The sequence below is a fragment of the Petaurus breviceps genome, unplaced genomic scaffold, assembly GCF_028583685.1.
Source record: "Petaurus breviceps papuanus isolate PSGF00001 unplaced genomic scaffold, PetGlider_PUasm1.0 179, whole genome shotgun sequence".
In the NCBI taxonomy this organism is placed as follows: domain Eukaryota; kingdom Metazoa; phylum Chordata; class Mammalia; order Diprotodontia; family Petauridae; genus Petaurus; species Petaurus breviceps.
Window position 1 is genome coordinate 2,677,354 of NW_027185779.1, and position 6,151 is coordinate 2,683,504.

Here is a 6,151-nt window from a genome sequence, read left to right on the forward strand (position 1 = left end):
AGATTACCTTCCATTTACACGGCATATATCTTATATATACATCATTATTTGCATATTGTCTACCACATTAGAATGTGAGCTTCTTTAGGGCAGCAAACATGTTCTTGTCTTTCATTATATATTTAATGCTTAGTATAGTGCCTAGAACATAGTAAGTGCTTATTGCCTGACTAAATTACTGATTGGCACTTTGCAATCCACTCAAACTAGTCTTGTCTCTATTTCTCATGCATGACACTCTATCTCTGGCCTTGGTACCTCTGCACTAAATATCACCCAAGCCTAGAATGAATTTCCTGCCTCAGAGTCTCTCTTTTCCTTTAAGACACTACTTAAGTACAACCTACTACATGCAGTTTTCCCCAATACCTCCCTCATACTTATTGTGGTACTCGGTGCCCTCCAAAATTTCTTTGTATTTAACTACTTTATATATGTTTGCATTTGTTCACTTTATATTTATGCTTCATGTATTTTTTTGTGCACTTGCTGACATTCTTTTTAGGATGTAAGCTCTTTGAGAGTAGGAAATATTTCATTCTTTGTACTTATACTTCACTGAGTAGAACTTAATAAACACTTTGCTGATTGGTTGATTGATTGACATGACCTATACTGGTTGAAACCATTCTATCCCTTTGTTATTTCTGATTCCTTATCTAGATGTGTTCCAATAATCTCTAATGAACCATTTTAGAATTTTTCTAGGCATTGAAATCAATCTCATTAGCCTATGGTATACAGACTCTGTTCTCTTCCCTTTTGTAAACATTGGAACATTTGCCCTTTTTCAATCTTGTAACACCCCTCAGAGGACTCACATTATAATTGGAGGAGATAGCCTAAGTAAGAAAAAGTTTTCAGCCTCCTATAGAGCAGATGCAAAGGCTCATGAATACTTAAAATATATAAGGACATTTACCCCATAAAATGGGAAGCATGGCAGGAAATGGCCTACCCCCACTGGGAAGGGGGGGAGTGAGTCCAAGAATCAGATTAGAACAGAGATTCTTTCCCTTCCTCATGGGTGGTTCTGGGGAGGGGTAAGTATACAGCCAGGATGTATTACTGACTTATCTCCACAGAACTTTCTACATCTACCTACCCCTACCATTTTCTATATTATCTTCCTTAATTAGAATGTAAGCTTCTTGAGGGAAGGGACTACCTTTCTACTTCTATTTGTACTTCCAGTACTCAACACAGTGCTTGACAATAGTAAGTGCTTAATAAATGCTTGTTAATTGACAGGAAAGAGGCATTGGCAGAAAGATTGGGGTTATGCTCTGGAGTGGCCTTAAGCAGGGAAGGGGACTCAAATTGGGTTCCAGCCCTTGCTGGGTTTCTTCATGTTCTCCAGTGTATTATTTATAGGCACGTCAATTAGAATTCTTAAGTTCCTTTTGAAAAAGTAGAAGGGGATGATTACATTACATATTACCATATAGGTCAAAACTATTTAATGCATTATAAAAGAGGTCCTATGTATAGTAGATAGAGGGACTTGTCTTGGAGTCAGGAAGAACTTCCCAATATATTGTTGTGTGACCATATTTAAGTCAGCACCCTGGACAGCGCTCCAAGATAAGTTACAGAAGAGTTTTGATTTCTATCTGTGGCGGGAGTTTCTATACCAGGAGTCTGTCACTGACCATTAAAAAAGATTTTAAAAAAAGCTCTCAGATGAGCATTAGTCAAATATTAAGAATAGGGGTCTATAGGTTGCGCAGTGAATAGAGCACTGGCCTTGGAGTCAGAAGGACCTGAGTTCAAATTTGGCCATAGACACTTAATACTTACTAGCCATGTGACCTTGGACAAGTCACTTAACCCCAATTGCCCTGCCCTCCCCCCTCCAAAAAAAGCCAAAAAAACCCCAAATATTAAGAATAAATATACATTGAATTAATTTTTAACTAAACTAAATAATTTTAGAAATAAAAGAATATAGAGTAATTCTTATTTTATAAAAGAGGAAACTGAAGGAGTTAAATGACTTTTTCTTCTATTTTTATTATGAACTTGACAATTGTCAAAGAACTTGAATAGTTCTACTTACAAAGAACAGAAAAATAGGATTATGCATGAGATCATGAATCTATTACTTAAAGTACTATTAAGTCTAATATGCTGGGCCCCCTTCTATATTTCTTTCTACTCTCATGTGTTTTTTTGAAATGTTTCATTGACACTATTTTCCTATTTTTTGGTGTCTATATCACCACCCTTTACCCACAACATTCTTCCTTCCTAAATAAAAGCTCCCCCAACTTCATAATAAATAAGCATAGCCAAGCAAAATAAATCTGTGTTATATTGATTGTGCCAGAATATTCACGTCCCATTCTGAAATCAAGTCATGGGAAACATAATTCATCTTCATTCTTTTGGAGTTGTGGTTGTTCATTGCATCAATCAGAGTTCTGAAGTCTTTCAAAATTGTTTTTCTTTACAATATTGAGAAGAATAAATTGTTCTCCTGATTCTGCTAATTTCTCTCTGCATCAGTTCATACAAGTTTTCTGAGGTTTCTCTAAATTTATCCCTTCCTAGAACTCAATAATATTCCATTACATGGATAAACCATAATTTGCTCATCCATTTCCCAATTTATATTTTTACATTTTTCCCCATATCACTAACTGTCATACTACTACATGGGGACAACCCCTGCCTTCCCCTTCCCAATCTATATTGTTTTTCCTATTCTGGAATCTTAGTCAAATGAACTCCATCACTCCTCTTGGAAAGGGTATGCTAATTTAATCCCCTCCTTTTTTGCTCATTTTCCAACCTATTTTGTGACTTTCAAAGTTGAGCTCTGTTCCTGGGGCATGGCGGGCGGAGGGCACTGCCCCAAGCTTTTTGCACCAGGGGCAAGGAGCCTTGTCACTGGCTTGTTGCACCTTGCTGCAAGGTGCCTCCAGGGCTGGTAGCTTATCTACTGTGCTAAAGTCACCTGGTCTAGTCACACTTGTTGTACTGGGGCCTCCAGGCCTGCCAGGCCTGTCCACTAGTCTGCTGTATTGAGGCTGGTGCCCTCAATTGAGGTACAGTGCCAGCTGGTCCACTGTACTAATAATCTACTGAGCTGGGACGACAGGGTCTCAGTTGTTGATCTATAATGAGCTCCCCACTCGCTTGCCCAGACACTCCCTGCACTGGGTTGTGCCCCTCTTTTACCCAATATTAGCCAATCTAATAGGTGTGAGGTGGTGCCTCAGAATTGTTTTAATTTGTATTTCTCTAAGAAATAGAGATTTAGAGCATTTTTATATGACTATAGAGAGTTTTAATTTCTTCATCTGAAAACTGCCTATTCATATTCTTTGACCATTTATCAATTGGGGAATGACTTGTATCCTTATAAATTTGACTCAGTTCTCTATATATTTGAGAAATGAGGCCTTGGGGGGCAGCTAAGTGGCGCAGTGAGTAAAGGGCTGGCCCTGGAGTCAGGAGGACCCGAGTTCGGTTCCAGCCTCAGACACTTAACACCCACACAAAAAACACTAGCCGTGTAATCTTGGGCAAGTTACTTAACCACAATTGCCCTGCAAAAGGCAAAAAAAAGGAAATGAGGCCTTTGTCAGAGACACTGGTTGTAAAAAATATTTCCCAGATTTCTATTTTCCTTCTAATCTTGGTTGCATTGGCTTTATGCAAAATCTTTTATAATTTAATGTAATCAAAATTATCCATTTTACATTTCACTATGTTCTCCATCTCTTGTTTTGTCATAATTTCTTCTCCATAGATCTGACAGGTAAACTATTCCTTGCTCTCATAATTTGCTTATGGTATGCTTATCCTTTATGCCTAAATCATGTACCCATTTTTGATCTTATGGATTGGTATAGAGTGTAAGATGTTGGCCTGTGTCTAATTTCTGCCATACTATTTTCTAGTTTTCCTAGCAGTTTTTGTCAGATAGTGAATTCTTATTCCAGAAGTTGTAGTCTTTGGGTTTATCAAACAGTAGATTATTATAATCATTGACTACTGTGTCTTGTGTACCTAACCTATTCCACTGATCTACCACTCTATTTCTTAGCCAGTACCAAGTAGTTTTGATGATTACTGCTTTTTTTTTTTGTAAGAAACCAATGTTTATTTTCCATCAGCATTTTTCCAACACTATTAGAGCGTCTGGGTTTTTAAGACCAATCTGTGGTAGTTCCTACCCACTCAGTGGCCTGAGCAGTAGGAGCCACAGACCAGTCCTCAGTAGCCAGCTGAGCACTCTGGTCTTTGGTGGGGGACTGAATGGGCACAGATGGCACCTGTACTCCCTCAGACCAATCAGCCACCTCTGGTTGAGTAGCAGTGAATTCTAGGGCAGGTGCAATCCATTCACCCTGAAACTCCTCCTTTGCCACTGTCTTCTCAACTGTAGCCTGCTATTCCTTTTCAATCTCCTCTGGATCCCTGTAGAAATAAAGATCAGGCATAACTTCCCATGGGTGTTCCCAGGAGATAGTACTGTGCATTCATAGGACTTCACAGGCCAGCATTCACCACATCAGACCCACAGAGTGAGCTCCCTTGTTGTTACATGGAATGACAATGTCCACATAGAGAAATGGGGAATCTGTGTTGCACAGTGCAATGGTTGGGAGGTTAACATACGATGCTTCAGTCAGAGGCTAGTGATCTACCCAAGGATCAATGACCACCAAGAGGTGAGGCTCCCTGAAAGCTGCCTGAATCTGGTTAGTGAAGGTGCCGGTATGAAACGTCCAGCAATAGGTGTGGTACCAGTGGCAGCAGCAAATTTCAGAACCGCTTGCTGGCCAGTGTTTCAGAATAAGATGACATTAACATCAGCCGGGTTTTCAAAGGCAACAATAGCACAAGCTGCCAGCAGAAGTTTTTCCCAAGTTGTCTTCAAATTAATGATGTAGATGCCATAACTCTTTCTTTTGTAGATATGCTGTTCCATCTGGAAGTCCAAACTGGTGCCACCCAAATGGGTTCCTGCAGCAAGGAATTTGAGGACATCCTCCTCCTTCATCTGCAAGACATCTAGGGCTCTGGACATTGAGAAAGTTTCCCTTTAAAGTTACGATGGAAATAACACTGTATGGAACCGTCTTCTGGGCAGTTTGGAAAAGCTGATTGCTGCTTTATAATATGATTTTAGATCTGATATGGCTAGGCTACCTTCCTGTGAATTTCTTTTCATTAATTCTCTTGATATTCTGGACCTTTTGTTCTTTCAGATGCGTTTTGTTATTTTTTTCTAGCTCTATAAATATTTTTTTGGTAGTTTGATATGGCACAAATAAATTAATTTAGGTAGAATTTTCATTTTATTATATTACATAATATATTATGTTTATTATTACATATTATATAATATTTATTTGATTATGTAATAATATACAAAATATTTTCATATTCATTATATTATGTGTTTTATTATTTTATAATATATATTTTATTATGTTATAATACCCATGAATGACCGATAGTTTTCTAATTATTAAGATCTGACTTTATTGGGGTGAAAAGTGTTTTGTAATTCTGTTCTTAGAGCTCCTAGGATTGTCTTGTCAGATAGACTACCAAATATTTATATTGCCTACAATTATTTTAAATGGAATTTCTCTTTCTATCTCTTGCTGATGGGCTTTGTTAGTACTATATAGAAATGCTGATGATTTATGTGGGTTTATTTTATACTCTGCAACTTTGCTAAATTATCTCAAGTAGTTTTTAGTTGATTCTTTAGGATTCTCTAAATATACCATTATATCTTCTGTAAAGAGTTTATAGCATTGTCTCCTCATTGCCTATTCTAATTCTTTCAATTTCTTTTTCTTCTCTTATTGCTAAAGCAAACATTTCTAGTACAATATTGAATAACAGTGGTGGTAATGGACATCCTTGTTTCACTCCTGATCTTACTGAGAATACTTCTAGCTTATCCTCATTACATATAAAACTTGCTGATGATTTTAGATAGCAGTTATGTACCATTTTAAGGAAAACTCTATTCCTGTGCTCTCTAGTATTTTTGATAGGAATGGGTGCTCTATTTTGTTGAAAACTTTTACTGCATCTATTGAGATAATCATATGATTTCTGTCAATTTTGTATTGATATGGTCAGTCATGCTGATAGTTTTCCTAATATTGAACCAGTCCTG

At 37.4% G+C, this 6,151-nt stretch overlaps 1 pseudogene; it reads right to left on the reverse strand.

Annotated features, from left to right (window-relative positions):
- Positions 1-4,157: 4,157 nt before the first annotated feature.
- Positions 4,158-5,041, reverse strand: LOC138160048 (small ribosomal subunit protein uS2-like; annotated as a pseudogene).
- Positions 5,042-6,151: the final 1,110 nt, after the last annotated feature.